The sequence below is a fragment of the Artemia franciscana genome, chromosome 2 (assembly GCF_032884065.1).
Source record: "Artemia franciscana chromosome 2, ASM3288406v1, whole genome shotgun sequence".
Lineage (NCBI taxonomy): Eukaryota > Metazoa > Arthropoda > Branchiopoda > Anostraca > Artemiidae > Artemia > Artemia franciscana.
In genome coordinates, this window is record NC_088864.1 from 44,671,887 (window position 1) to 44,687,910 (window position 16,024).

A 16,024-nucleotide genomic window follows, 5' to 3' on the forward strand; every position below is an offset into this window, starting at 1 on the left:
CAACGATTAAGAAGGGCAGCGAACTGGGCAGCGATTAAGAAGGTTCAACTGGCAGCGAGGTTAATATTTTCTTTCCAAAACATTTAAGTAACATACACTAAAGGTTCGACTGGCTGCAAGGTCAATGTAATATATTCAATTTCTTTGTTAAATTCCAGACTAAAGTATTTCTCTTGCATTATTATGTTTTCAAAGCTAAAACATGGTTGCTGCAGCGATTCATTTTGCCAAGGCAACAGAAATATAGCTTTTGATTCTGAATGGCTTATCGAAAATGTTATGCTTGAAACGTGGGTGATGTTCGAATCGAGATATTATAAACATGGTATATAGTTTCAACTATAGCCGTACTCTAATGAAGTAAGTGTGACTATAATACAGCACAGGCATTTAAAATTATGCTGGCCACAAGGATTATCGCTTTGAGATGGAATTTAGGTCTCATTTCTTAGCCTTGTAAAACGAATGTTAAAACACGCCCTCGATGTCGAATAAATTTTACTCGAAAAACCTGATGCATAATTCATCAGGTAATCATGATTTGGAGAATATGCTTGGAAAACCTCCAGCAAATCTTTGGCAAAATACAATACAAATAATTGTGACATTCATTAGAAATTGGAAACAAGTGAAGTTAGTCTGAAGATAATTCTCGTCAAGATGTTCAGCTGAAAATTGGGGCGTTGAAACCACGAAAATGCAGTTTTATTAAGCAACATAGAAAAGGGCAATATTATTTAAAAATAGGAAACAAGACTTAGGTTGTTGTAATATAATGTTAATTGTATTTAAACTAGGGACGTAATCCAAACACATTTTTGGATAGATTAGGCCAGTGGCTTCAATTCATGGAAAAGGGACGATTTTTTTCAATCTAGGGGATAAATTAGTTTATTCTAGGCTACTTGAAATTTTTCTGTTATAATTCTAAAAAGAACTTTTTTGTTGAAAATATTAAAAGATATGTTTTATAACACGAGGCTAAGGGGAAATTCCATCTCCTTACTGACACCACTGGACTAGAGCTTTAGCCCTTCACTAAAATAGCCTGCTAAAAAGTACCATGGCACTTTTAAGTAAACCTACCACATGCAGGAAGAGAAGTTCAAGTTGACTTTCAAGGAAAAATATTGCTTGGAAAAAGTTCTATTTAGACCTAGTGTGGGCCTACTTGGATAATGCATGTTTCCAGCATAATAAGAAATCCAGTAAGTGTTTGGTTAAGTTCACCTCCACTTTGTATGGCCAAGTGGTGCACATTTGTGCCATTTAGGTACTTTTTTGAGGTGATGGCACATTGAATTTTTCAGATTGACATATTGTGCTGATTTTGTGCATGTAAAAAAATCTGGTGCAAACTTTCATGTTTATTGGTGTCCTGTCAGTGACTTCTAACCTTGATCATTTTATTGCATCTTTCCCCTGTGAAACTGTCAAGGTAATTTGTGATGGCTTTTATTTGGATCACCTTCCAATAAAGTTGAAAATAAATGCTTCATTTCATGCCCCTAAACAGCCAGATAAAAAGTGGTTTTATATAAAAGACTGGAAAGAAGTTAACCGTGAGATGTTTTGTTTTGAATGTGACAGAATATTAAATAAAATAAAGGTGCCCTTTCATTTGTTGTACACATGCTCTGGCCTTAGTGAAAAAGAAATAGCCATCAGACTTACCACCTATCTAGCTGTAATTAACCATGCATTAAAGTGTGCTGAAGCTTCAGCTGTCCCGTGCAAGCATATTAGGAAAGGCTCTCAAGTTCAGGGTTGGGCAAAAAACCCTTCCCTTATTTCTGCATGCAAGTCTTCTAAAATTTGGCTGAATGTTTAGAGGGATTGCGGCAGGCCTAAGTCTGGGACTATAAATGGTCAGCAGCTATGTTCTAAACGTTTTTTTGCTAAAGTGTTAAGAAAAGATAAGGTTGATCTTATTGAGAAAAACACTCATAAAATTGCAGAGAACCCTTCAAAGCTCTGGAAAAAATTTGAACTCCCTTGTGCTTGTCTGAAGAAACACAAACCTTCAACATTTATTATTAAGCCAAGTGATGTATCATTTTATTGTCAAAAACTAAAGAAAATAAATTCCATGGGAGTTGATGGAATTACTGCAAGACATTTTGATTATGCAAGTGCTCTTCTTTTTAATCATTTATCTCTACTTTTTCAAATGTCTATTGAAAACGGAGTTGTTCCTTATCAATTTACAGTTGGTCAAATAACCCCTATCCCGAAAAAAGGCAAAAAGGATTTTACTTTGTGTGATTCGTTCCAACCTATAACAGTTTCTTGTACTATTTTTAAATTGTTTGAGTCAGTTATTTTGGATGAAATTGTTTCTAAATGTTATGTCCCACCTCACCAGTTTGGTTACCAAAAAGGTATTAGCTGGGAGCATGCCCTTTTTGCTTTAATGAATGTTCTTGCTGATGCAGAAAGAAGTAGATCCCATATTATCCTTTGTACTTTAGATGTTGCTCGTGCTTTTGACTCTTGCATTTTTTCCCAAGTTTTATTTGAAGCATATAAAAGAGGGGTAAATTTTTGTATAGTGAAGTGCCTTCTGTATATGTACCATCACCTTAAGGTGAAGTTAAAGGGGGGATCTTCCCTTTTTGATATTTTGAAAGGAGTCCGTCAAGGTGGCCTTACCTCACCTTCTTTATTTAATAACTCTGTTTTAAATGCCCAAAATTCTGTTAATTTTAGTTTTATTCACCATGGATTTAACTTGTCTTTAATAACTTTTGCAGATGATGTTTTGAATCTAAGCTGTACTTTTAGTGGATGTGAAAACGCATTTAATCAGCTTTATAATGAATATAAAAATATTGGGCTTTCTTTCAATGTTGATAAAACTGCTGTTGTAGCTTTCAATTTTAAAGAGACAAATGGCCATATTTTTTTATCTTTAGCTAATGTTCATGTCCCCCTTTCTCAAAAATTAGTTACCTTGGAATGCCTATTGGAAAAAATATGAAAGAAACTGTGAATTTATCCCTTGAACTTTTGAAGAAAAAACTGAGAATTGCTTATGCTTCAATTGCATCAAATATTAAATATATTGATAAATTAAATCTTGCGAAAATTTATAATAGCCTAGTTGTACCTCATCTCCTTTCTCTTTGTCCGGTTTGGCAGTTTTTTAGTGAACCTCAGAAACTATCTGTTTGTAGAGTATATTTTCGTTATGCTAAATTCCTTCTCAGTTACCCTCCTTGGACTAGAAATAGTTACTTAGTGAACAAATTCCGCCTAGTTTCTCCTACATCTGTTATTGATAAAAGGCTTCATGATTTTTGTTCTTCTATGTTGATAGTGTCTCACCCATGGTCAGCATTACTTATTTAATTGTTTGATTGTGTTGATTTGTATTTATTTGTACCTTTTTTTTCTCTTATTACTCCATCTTAAGGGCATTCTGCCCTCTTTTTGTAGATGGGTTATAAATAAATTGAATTGAATTGAATAAGAACAGTAAAATTCTAGTTAATTAACTTCTTGCTATCTTGGAAAGGGTTTAGGTTAGGAAAATGAAACTTTCAGGGATGGGTCTACAGGCTAAAGTATGTCCTGGAAAGGTATTTTGAAGTACCTACCTCTACTCCTTCTCCCTCTAGAGGGCCCTGACCTTTGATGACCTTTAAAAATACATGTGTTATAAAAGTGAAACCTTGCAAAATAGATCTTCTGCTTAATTGAAGTATAACAAAATTGTTTTCAGCTTCATAACATTGCTCAATCCCATTTTATAAGGTTTTAAAGATATGCAAATACATTTCCCAAATTTTGAAAAAAAATTTATATGGCTGAAAATTCTACTCAAATAACAGGAATTGCATTTTCAGAACTAAAGGCAGAGAAAAAGCAACTAGTTACTGAAAACTAAGGTAAAATGTTGTTGGGATTTCAATAGGTGAAATTTTGACAAATACCTGTCATGTAGACAAATTTCAGGGCCCTCTAGAGGGAGAAGGAGTGAATTTGGGTACTTTAAAGTACCCTCCCAGGACATACTTCAGCCTGTAGACCCATCCCTGAAAGTTTCATTTTCTTAACCTAAACCCTTTCCAAGATAGCAAGAAGTCAAAGAATTTTACCATAAGAACTGCCAGGGAAAGTGTTGCAGGGACCTTTATCCTACACCTGCTATGTTGAATAGATTTACCATTGACATATATGACATAAGAAAAAACATCTGATGACAATGAAAATAAAACTCTTAATAAAATTTGGGGCAATATAGAAGGAGGGTTAGCTGTTTTTTAGAAGCTAAGTTTATATTTTCTTTCTTTGTTGCATAATTTAGCAAATGATCTTGAATACTAGTCAAAGATAAAAATTATATTTGACTAAAAAATGTACAAAACAAATTTGAAAAGAGACATAAATAAAATAAAAACCAGTACTATTGAAGGATCCTGCCAAGTACAATTTGATCTCCTATGTATGTCTATGGCATCTGTTTCATTACAAAAAATCTCAGAACATAGTCTTTGACCTACAATTTTGCAGATAGTTTTATTAACAATGGCTAGTCTAATTTCTTATCTTTAACTTGGTTGTTCTTCTCATTGAAATTTATGTTTTTGAAAGCTATGAAATGTTTTGTTCTGATAACTAAGTTTCAAAATTTACATCTTTTTGGAGCTTAGAATTGCAATGTCATAGAAACATTGTGTAAGGAAGTAAACTTTGATGTCATTTACCTAAATGGCATTTTGGAGTGATGTGACCTTCAAGGATCACTTTTCTCTTTTGTTCTTAATTAGAAAATCCCATCTATTAGTTATCTTTGTCAGATGTGCCTTTAAATTCCTTGTTTTTATATAACATTTCTATATTGTAAGACTAGAATACTGAATACGTTTTTTTTTTTAGTTCTTTAATCACAATTTCCATTGTTGATAGGGAATAATTCAGCATATCAGCCAGAGAATAATATAAAATATCACCTTTGATATTGGCAAGTTTTTTTTTTCATTAGATTGTCTTTGATTCCCACTTTTGTTTAGTTCTCTGACATGCACAAGAATTTAGGAAAATATTTTTTTGTCAAGCCAGAGACTGAGAAAAAAATAATCTGTCCATAAAGCTCATGTAACCTGTCAAAAAATGCTTCACTGTTTCAGATTTTGGAATGTGGTGCTGAAATCTGTCAATGAAGACTGAGTTCTTCTAAGTTTGAGTTCTAGCCTTGTGAAAGACAAAATGTACACAATTTTTGCCTATCTGACAACATTGTCTCTGAATTTCTTTTTTTTGTAATCATCCCTGCAAGATCTAATTTCCTCCAAATTTTGAACTCCACTCAAAAAATATATATAGCAAAAATGCCCTGATGGTGCATTTCTGTCTCCCTTGGTGCACTATCTAATGTCAGGCACCTGGCCACACTGCCACCACTCTGTTCCTAGGGTTGATGGAACTTGAGGAAAAATCAATTACAGTACCACTTCCTAATGTTCATCAGGGTCACATCCAGTTTAGGAGCTTCTATATGTTATAAAATTATACAATTTTCTTGTGCTAATAACTTTTATATGTAACTCCAAGTAATGATAATATTATTAATTTTTTATACAAGCTGAGATTTGACTATCCTTTTCAGGTTTTCTACAAAGATCCATAGCCTACTCTATTTTAGGTAAATATTTCAATAAACAGAATATCCAGATAGCTAAGAAACAAACTTACCACTGGAATCAGAATTTCATCCTGAATCCAAATATGACAATTGTTTCTGTTGCAAGTTCAATTTTAAGCCCTTTACAGGCACTCAGAGCTGATACCTTTTTCTCATATTTTAGATATGATATAGTTTTATTAGTATCTATCTTGTTAAAACCAGTTTACCCATAAATTGAATTGATGTCAACAAAATTGAGAATCAATAAATACATTGGAAGTATATAATATGGGTTGTATATTTGGGTGAGGTCAGAAAGGATAGGTTAGATTAAAATTGAATTTGCAACAGGAATAAATGTCATATTTGAATTCAGGGTAAAGTTGTGATTCTAGAGGAAAGTTTATTTCTTAGCTCTCTGAATACTCTGTTAATCAAAATATTTACCCTATTTTATTGGTGGATAAAATTTATGCATCATGGTCCTCAGACATTAAATTTGGCAGTATAATATTTACCAAAATCAGGATTTTTTGGCAGCACTGTCTATTTCTCTTCCAAACTTTACAGTTTTCTTATGCCCATAACTTAGATCCATAACTCTAAATTTAATTTATTTTATTATTCAGTTCCAACACAATTCTAGTTTTGACTGTCATTTCTAGGGGAAATACACAGCTCTCTGCTGGGCTGTCATATATGGAGGGGATGCTCCCCCAATGTTTTGGACACTTGGTAATAAAAATAAAATTGTAAAGCAGGGCACCATGATTTTTCTGATGCTGCTAAATTCTTTGTTCATTTAAATAAAGACCACAAAAATACTGACATGTCATCTACAGAAAGTTTGAACTTGGTCAGTAAATGCAGCAGTTTTACTGATTCTTGCCATGAGTTTACAGATGTTGTCACAATTTTCCATTTGATAAGATAAAGAATATTAAAATATTGACATGAAATGTGGAAAAATATGAATTTTGATTCAGAAATACAGCAGTTTTACCAACCCTTGCTGTGATTTGACATATTTTATCTGTAACAGACATTATGGTAACTATTAAAAAAAGATCAGCCAGTTGGTAAAATCCCTTGCCCCCCCCTTATAAAAGTTTTTGGCTAGTAATAACCCTGGCTCTGTGTCTTCTTTTTATTTCCAGGGGGCTGAAATTTATGTTTTATTGCTAGATTAGATTTGACAGTATAATATTTGCTAGGGTTATATTTTATTTTGGGAGTATACCATATCTCTTTTGTAAAGCCATACAGTTTCCTTTTTCCATTACCTTTGATATATAACTTTAGATATACTCAGCAATGTTTTTTATTTTTGATACACACTCAATTTTGACCATCATTTCCGGGTTTAATATAGAGTTCTGCAGTTTCTTATTGTGAACTGAAATTTAATTTTTGTGTACTAAATTTGACAGTATAATATTCATCAGGATTATATCTTGTTTTTGTAGTATCTCTCTTATTTTTTTTTTAGTTTTCTTCTGCTTATACCTTTTATTGATAACCTATTACTCTGAGTTTAGTATTATTATTCAATTCTCTTACAGATTCAGTTCTGACTGTTATTTACAGGGAAATATAGACTTCCATGTGTTTTATTATGCAAGAGGCTAAAACTCATGTTTGATGGTTCTCATGCACACTAGATATTACGGCACATTGTTCATTAGGGTCTCATCCTGTTTTGGGAGTATCTGTCAGTTGTTAAGTCATAGAGTTTTTGTCTGGTATTAACATTTATATGCAACCCTAAATGTAACGAATAGTATTATTAGTTTGTGACATAAACTCAGTTTTGACAATCCTTTTCAAGTTTTAATAAAGTGTTCCATGCTTTCTTTTTTTTTGGGGGGGGGGGCTGAAGTTTATGTTTCATGATTCTCAGACACACTAAATTTGACAGTATAATATCTATTAGAATTGAATCCCTTTCTGAGAGTATCTTTCTTTTGCAAAATTTACAGTTTTTTGTGCCAATAACTAAACTTAATCGATATTATTGTTATCACCCAGTTTCAACAAAAATTTAGTTTGACTCTCACTTACAGGAATATACAGAGTACTGTGTATTTTTTGGGAGTCTAGCTTATTCCCCCATCAAAATCTTCCCCTCTCCGCAGAAATTTATCCTCAAAAATTCCCCTCTGGAAAGTTTGCACCAAACACAAAATTAAGCAGCCAAAGAGAAATTAAGACTAATAAAAAAAATGAAAAAATGTAGCCTATATAATTGGGAATGAGCTATTATGAACAGGGAGCAGTTGGTCATTGTGTAGGTGGGGGAGAGATGGTAGATGCCTAAAAGGGCTCATTTAATTACCCAAATAGTCTAAATCTCTTTGAGCCATCAGATGAATATAGGAATTGGGATAGGGGGAGGGGGGTAGGAATCAATGTCATCTCCCTTCATTGTGCTGCAAGAGCAACACTTTGGTTTTGTTGTGTTTTTTTTCTAGCTCCCTCATTTCAGTTTAATCCTAGAAAGTGAAAGTGACCTCTGCAGTTTTTATGGCACTTGGTATTAACCAAGGGACATATAGGAATCACAAATTCTGTCGGTCTGTCAGTCAGTCCTGGTTTTGCTACTTTAGGCACTTTCAGGTAAGCTAGGAAAATGAAATTTGGCGGGTGTATCAGGGATCAGAGCAGATTAAATTAGAAATAGTTTTTTTTTCGATTTGACCATCTGGGGGGAAGGTTAATTCGGAAAAAATACAAAAAATGGAGTATTTTTAACTTACAAACAGTTGATCAGATCTTAATGAAGTTTGATGTTTGAAAGGGTATCGTGGCCCAGAGCTCTTATTTTAAATCCCGACCGGATCTGGTGACATTTGGGGGGAGTTGGAAGGGGGAAACCTTAAATCTTGGAAAACACTTAGAGTGGAGGGATCGGGAAGAAACATGGTGTGAAAAATAAGCACAAGTCCTAGATACATGATTGACATTACCGGATGATCTGCTCTTTTTGGGGTAGTTGGTGGGGAGGGTTAATTCTAAAAAATTAGAAAAAATGAGTTACAAACGAGTGATTGGATCTCACTGAAATTTGATATTTAGAAGGATATCGTGTCTCAAAGCTCTTATTCTAAATCCTGACCGGATCTGGTGACATTGGCAGAATTTGGGGGGAACCTAAAATCATGGAAAACGCTTAGAGTGGAGGGATTGGGATGAAATTTGGTGGGAAAATTGAGCAGAAGTCTTAGATACGTGATTGACATAATTGGAACGGATCCACTCTATTGGGGGGGGGGGGGATAATTCTGAAAAATTAGAAAAAATGACATATTTTTAACTTACAAAGGAGTGATCAGATCTTCGTGAAACTTCATATTTAGAAGGACCTTGCAACTTAGATCTCTTATTTTAAATCTCAACAGGATCCTGCGTCATTGGGGGGGGCAGTTGGGGGGGGGGCTGGAAGTCTTAAAACAGAGGGATCAGAATGAAATTGGATGGGAAGAACAAAAGAAAGTCTAAGATACGTGACTGACATAACCGGAACAGATCTGCTCTCTTTGGTAGAGTTTGGGTTTGGAGTTTGGGGGGTAATTTGGAAAAACGGGGTATTTGAAAACTTACGAATGGGTGATCAGGTTTTAATGAAATTTGATATTTAGAAGGGTCTTTTGCTATAAAGCTCTTATTTTAAATTCCGACCAGATCCTGTGACATTGGGGGGAGTTGGAGGGGGAAACCGGAATTCTTGGAAAACATGAAAATTGGGGTAGTTTTATCTTACGAATAGGTGATCGGATCTTATTGAAACTTGATGTGTAGAAGGATCTTATGTCTCAGATGCTTCATTTTTGACTTGAATTGGATCCAGGGACATAGGGGCTGGAGGACGGAAACAGAAATCTTGGAAAACGCTTAGAGTGGAGAGATCAGGATGAAACTTGATGGGAAGAATAAACACAAGTTCTAGATACGTGATTGACATAATTGGAACCGATCTGTTCTCTTTGGATGAGCTGGGGGGGGGGGGGTTGTTAATTTGGAAAAGTTAGAAAAATTGAGGTAATTTTAACTTAAGAGTGGGTGACCGGATCTTAATGAAATTTGATGTTTAGAAGGAATTCATGTCTCAGAGCTCTTCCTGACCAGGTCTGTTGACATTGGGGAGTTGGAGTAGGAAATTGGAAATCTTGGAAAACACTTAGAGTGGAGGAATCAGGATGAAGCTTGTTGGATAGAATAAGCAAATGTTGTAGATACCTGATTTACGTAACCGTACTGGATTCGCTCTCTTTGGGGTAGTTGGGGGAGGGGCTCAGTGCTTTGGTGAGTCTGGTGCTTCTGGGCGTGCTAGGACGATGAAAATTGGTAGGCGTGTCAGGGAGCTGCACAAATTGACTTTAAAGTCGTTTTCCCAGATTCGAACATCTGGGGGCTAAAGGGAGAGGAAAAATAAAAAAAAGAAGCATTTATAACTTACGAGTGGATGATCGGATCTTAATGAATTTTGATATTTAGAAGGACATCGTGTCTCAGAGCTCTTATTTTAAATCCCGACTGGCATTAAGCCTCTGATTTTTCTTTTAAATCAATCTATTGATTCTTATAATTTTGTTAGAGCTCATACCATATGAGCTCTTAGCTCTTATTATGGAAGGTGTGAACCTTAGGCTAAATTGATTAATATGACTTTGCATTTTGGAAAGCTTTTTTAGAACTCTTGCCTGGGACCAAAAAGGATGGTTTTTGCTTGACCTTGAGCCAGAGCCTATAGTGTGTGAAGTGAAATGGAGTGTTAATGCCTATGTTAGAGAGAACTATCTGGAGCTATGCAATCAAGCTTTCATTTCATCCAACCATGTTCCAATAATTCCCTATAGGAGTTGTTGGAACAGACAGCAAGTTTTTATCAAGAGGGTATTTTAAAATTCGTCGAGATAAGTATTGGAACAAACTTGGCAATTGTCTTGAAAAATAATTTTTATGCTTTTGTTGAAAAATAATTAGGCTGCTTTTTTGAAATATTCTTTTGTTGTGTACTTCTGCTCAAACGGACCTTAATTAAAAAACACTGCTTATACATATATGCATAACTCTAAATTTAATCATAGTATTATTAATTTCTCGTACAAACTCAGTTTTGACAATCCTTTTCTGGTGTACTGTAAAGTTCTGCATTCTATTTTGTTGGTGACTGAAATGTGTGTCTTGGTGTCCTCAGCCACTAAATCTGACAGTATAATATTCATCTGAATCAGTGCTCATCAGAATTTTCTGGGAGTACTGTACCTCTCTTTTCTGAAATTTGCAGCTTGCTTGTGCCCATGTCCTAGATCTATAAGTCTAAACTTTATTAATATTGTTATTTAGTTCCAACACAAATTAGATTTTGACTAGCATTTTCAGGGAAATACAGAGTTCTATGTCTTCTTATTTTCTAGGGGGCTAAAATTTATGTCTTATAGTTTTATAGTTTCATTTAGAATGTTTTATAGTTTATAGCCATACTAAATTTGATAGTATAATATTAACCTGGATCATGTCCCTTTTTGGGAGTTTATCTCTATTGTAAAGTCACAGCATTTTCTGATTCTAATATTTTAAATATATAACTCAAGACGTGATCAATAATATTTTCAATTTTTTATTTACACTCAGTTTTGACCATCCTTTTCAGGTTAGATACAGAATTATGCATATTTATTTTTTATTGGGGACTGAAATGTATGTTATATGGCTCTCAGACATTCTAAATTTAACTGTATTCATCAGGGTTGCATCCTGTTTTTGTATTTTACCTCTCTTAAGAATCGTTTAGTTCTCTTCTCCTTTAACTTTCATCTAAAACTCTAAGCTTAATAATATTGTTCAATTCAGACTTCCATGTGTAAATACAGCCTTCCATTTTTTTTGTGGGGCTAAAATGTGTGTTTTATGATTCTGAGGCTCACAAGATTTGACAGCATAGTGTTTATTATGGTCACATCCTGTTTTGGGAGTATCTATTGATGTTTAGTTGTAGAATTTTTACCTGGTAATAACTTATATATAATATTCAAGTAAAAATGTTGTTTGACCTGAAACAATTTGCTATACAAATGATTCTTTCACTACCGGACTAAAAAATATGTGCTGATTCCAAATCTGAAAAGTTTGCCCCTCTAGGACTTTCACAAATTTGAGTTTTTTTAGGTTAAGTTTGAGGGTGAATTTTTTTGAATGTGAAGAAGGCTGTCCTGAAAGACAATTCCAAATTTAGGAAGTGGTTTAGGGGTTTGTTTTAGCATCCCTACATACATCGGAACATTACAACGACTTGGATTGAGGATGAAGAGGGTGAGGTAGTCTCCAAGGCAAATTTGAGGTACATAAAAATCTGACTATCGAAAATTGTCATCATCCACGAGTTTTGAAGAATTGTCGCATGTCCGGTTCTTTGTCTGAAAATTCTACTGATGCTGGTAAAGGTTTGTAGCAGACACAAAGGTAGATTTGAGGTACAAGAATTCGATTTTACCTAAAACTGCAATGTTCCTGGTGCAAAATAAGATTTCGCATGTCAAATACTTAATATTTTCTTTGATTGATTAATATTCTCCCCTTTTCTCTGAGGATTCTTCTAATCAATTTTAATTCAAGTTTTTCAATTTTCAGATGAGTAGTTTTAGTCTAGTACTATGGTTTGCTTCGAGAAATGCTCAAACCAGACAGGAAAGTTGTTCTGACTGAAGTAGGAGCAAGAAGCATAAACGAATAAAGTAAAAAGCGAAAAAGAACTGGTGTGATGGCTTTTGTGGGGGATTGTTTTCACAAGTCATGCCGAAGTTCTTACACAAATGCAAAGACTATTGACCAGTAATTGCGATGCATAGTCAAGCCCAATGAGTCCCAGAGGAGGAGTTCCAGTCGGCCAGTAGAACAATTCAATTTCAAAACTGATTGTTTATTTTGTTTGAGCAGAGTGGTTTTTGAGAAGACTCACAAGAAGGAAAACAGCTTTCTTGTCTGCATTACACAGTTCGGTGAGACACTGGTGGGACTTTGTCAAAAGCGAGATGATCATTGGCCTGAGAAAGTTCACGGCCGAATTCTAGCAGCGAATTGGGATCTACATGTAGCAGATGTTGTATACCACGAAACACGTTCCTGTAACTTTGAATCTGGTGAGAACCTACCTTTAGAACATGCAGGAAATCTGACTGACAGACTTGAAAAAAAAAATAGAGGCTAGAAAGTAAACATGAATCAAAAGCAAGCATTTGAAGAGATGATGCGGTTTTTCGAAGTGAATGATAACGACCATTTAAAAGTTTGTGATTTGGTCAACATGATGAGTGAGTTTCTTAGTGATTCAGAAGAGCCTATTTAGCCAATTTCATATGAAGAAACTTGTCAAGGAAGGGTTTGGTGATGCAATACTGATTGCAAAAACTGGCAGTAAGGCTAGTGTTGTCACATTAAGGCCCGCGGCTCATGCTATACTGTAAAAATTTTATGCACAACCCAATAATAGCAACCAAAACCAGAAGAACATGAAAATTATTAGTGTAGCTGCTGAGTTGTTGAAGAGGGACATAAAATGCATAACTCAAGATATGACTGAGCATGTTAAGACGGACGATGTGAAAAATATCAAAGAAAATTTGAACTACCTGACACAGACTCTGGTTCTTCCTGGAGAACTTGCTTGTGGGCAAAGATACTAAACTAAAAATAACTGCCATTGGCCAAGCTATCATGCAAGCTACTCAACCTAGGGTCATTAAACCCCCTCTTCAAGTAGGACCTGCAGTGAAGGTTTATCATCGGCAAGGAAGCTGGAGTCTTATTGATACTCTCAGTGCTATGGGCTTCTTTTCATCCTACTACGAGAACAGTTTATTTGAGCGAAATGCTTCAATGTCTGCAAACATCAAAGTACAGGGGTTGCAAGGCAAGTTCTGTATGCATCATGTTGCTGCCAATGTGGATTATAACGTAAGAACGATCGATGGACCCAACACGATCCACGCAATGGGACTGTTAGTTGCTGTTACGCCACGTTCTTCAGTCGTCACAAGCGCTCAAACGACGAAAAACAGTTAGTACAAAAGAAATACTGAAATTAGGAGAAACACCCACCCTTTACTACAGAAATTCATGTTGCAAACCTTCCATACTATATAAGGAACTACCGAGACTTTTGCACCAGATTCTTTGCGTAATTTGAATCTTTTGTGGAAGATGTCATGACTGTCTTGCATCCCCAACCCAAGTTGGCAAGGAACACTACAGACTATTTTATCCTTCAATGAGCCATTTGTTTACCCTAGAAAGGTCTCGGTGATCTTAATGCTGATGATTGATCTTAGCCTGAATGATCCTACCTTTATTTATGCTACTCTTCATTTTGTGAATGCTCGGTGTGAGAAATACGGCACCATACCGGTACAGACATTTGATCAACCAGTTTACTGCAGAGCATTGAATATCATAGATGCTTAATAAATAGTAAGTCCTTTGAACCGCATGGTTTTACTCTTGGAACAGTTTCACGCTAGAATGAGCGTCTTAGCTGCCATTGGACATATGCTACAAGTTTTGGGTTTGCAGAAAATCTTGGAGCTGATATATGCACTGAATGTTGTTCAGCAGATTCTCGCCGGGAAAGTGTATTGTCGGGCTATTAGAGTTTACGTCATTTGTTGATAGGGCCCTGAATACCGTACTAGCAGCAGAAATGTACAATGTTGGCCCAACAGTGGATTTTGATCAGGTTGATCTTTGCAACAGTTCAGCCAAGCTTCAAGGTTTTCGCTCAGCTTTTGTCGGTGTCTTCGAAAGATGCATTGAAGTTAAGGAGCTAGAGCAAGAGCCGTCCATTAATGCGTTTGCAAGCAAGCTCGAATCCCTCAAAGTGTCACTTTCGCGGACATCAAGGACTTAGAAGCTCTGGATTGATGTTTATATGAATGCTGCTGATTTACTGAAGTCTTCAGTTGTGGCAGAAAGAACAGGCAACTAGGACCTTCACCTCTACACTGGTGAACAGATGCTTCAGTTCTTCGCATCTTCCAACCATTACTTGTACGCCAAGTCCTACAGAATTTATCTCCAGAAAATGGCTGACCTCAAAGAAACAAATACTCAAGTGTTCTGTGAATTTGAAAACGGAAATTTTGTGATACTGATTTTGGGCCGGTCTTTCTCCTGCCCTGGTCAGAGAACAAGTATTAATGTACTCTCTAAAAACTAGTAGATATATTACATGTGGACACGGTATTGCGGGTTGCAGCACCTAACATGGCTTTTACCGCTCTTGTGCAGGCTGCTGTCAGCTCTGTACTCCAAGAACCCAAGGGAGTAACATTTAAAACTAGTGAGCAGCACAAAGACGTTGGGGTGACAGGAATGGAGTGTGACTTTAAAAATATTGAAAAGGCTGTGTACTTTTTCCTGTGTTTTCACCTTTCACAAAGGAGCCATTTCTCAGGAATATAGCAACTGGCGAGATTGCGAGTGAGCAGGTGGACGTAGACGAGGCTATATCAATAGGTGGCAAAATCTTGAATGATATGACTGGAAAAGATGCAAACATTTACACTTTCAAAAAGAAAGCAACTGCTATTGCTATTAGAGTGCAAAGTAACCTGAATTCAGCAGCAAAACTGCCTACCGTTGACCCTGCTTTGATGTTTCAAAGGGTGGTCACTGCTGCAAAGAGTTCAGAAGAAGAACTCCAGAAGTTTTTTAAGTACGAAGTCGGCTTCCCGTCGCCTTCATTATTTGAGCCGAATGGCCTCTTTTTGTTGGCGGACAAACCAACATTTGCCGATGCGATCTGGCACGAAGTTCAAGGTTTGCAGCCAAAAACAGATTGCGTACTTAAAAGCTTAGATTAACTTTAACATGTACTAGATGGCGGGGCCCTTCTACACCATTTGCATTGGTGGAAATCCAGCACATACGTGGATATCTGCACCAAATACGTCGGACTATCTGAAGCGAAGATATGGATGCGCTTTTGTAGCGTTTGTTGGGTATTTATCTGGACCCTCAATCAAAGACATGACGCATTGGAGGAGGAGCAGGTATAAAGGCTGTCCTAAGATCAGCATTCAACTGCAGATGCCTTGTTTGGTAAAAAAAAAGAAAGAAAAGAGGATTTCCTTAGCAATGCAGACAATCATCAGCATGCTGTCCGACTACCTCAATGATGCGAGATGTAAAGTAGACCAGTCGCCAGTCGATACTGCCCTGCTGATTGTTATGACTGCAGTTGTGTCGGCAGAACGCCAACCCACTGTCTTAATAGGAGAAGATATGGACTTACTAGTCCTTTTACTGTACCACACGAAGCAAGACTGCAAACCGATATTTTTTCATTCCGAATCAAAAGTCACGAAAAACTGGAGGACGTCTCTGGGATAAATCGTCAGC

At 36.0% G+C, this 16,024-nt stretch overlaps 1 protein-coding gene across 1 annotated transcript in view; it reads left to right on the top strand.

Annotated features, from left to right (window-relative positions):
- Nucleotides 1-675: 675 nt before the first annotated feature.
- Nucleotides 676-16,024, top strand: part of LOC136042497 (large ribosomal subunit protein uL30m-like) — a 36,862-nt gene continuing 21,513 nt past the window's right edge. Inside the window, exon 1 of the mRNA XM_065727464.1 lies at nucleotides 676-761. The gene's annotated coding sequence lies outside the window, so the exon portion shown is untranslated. The remainder of the gene's footprint in view (nucleotides 762-16,024) is intronic.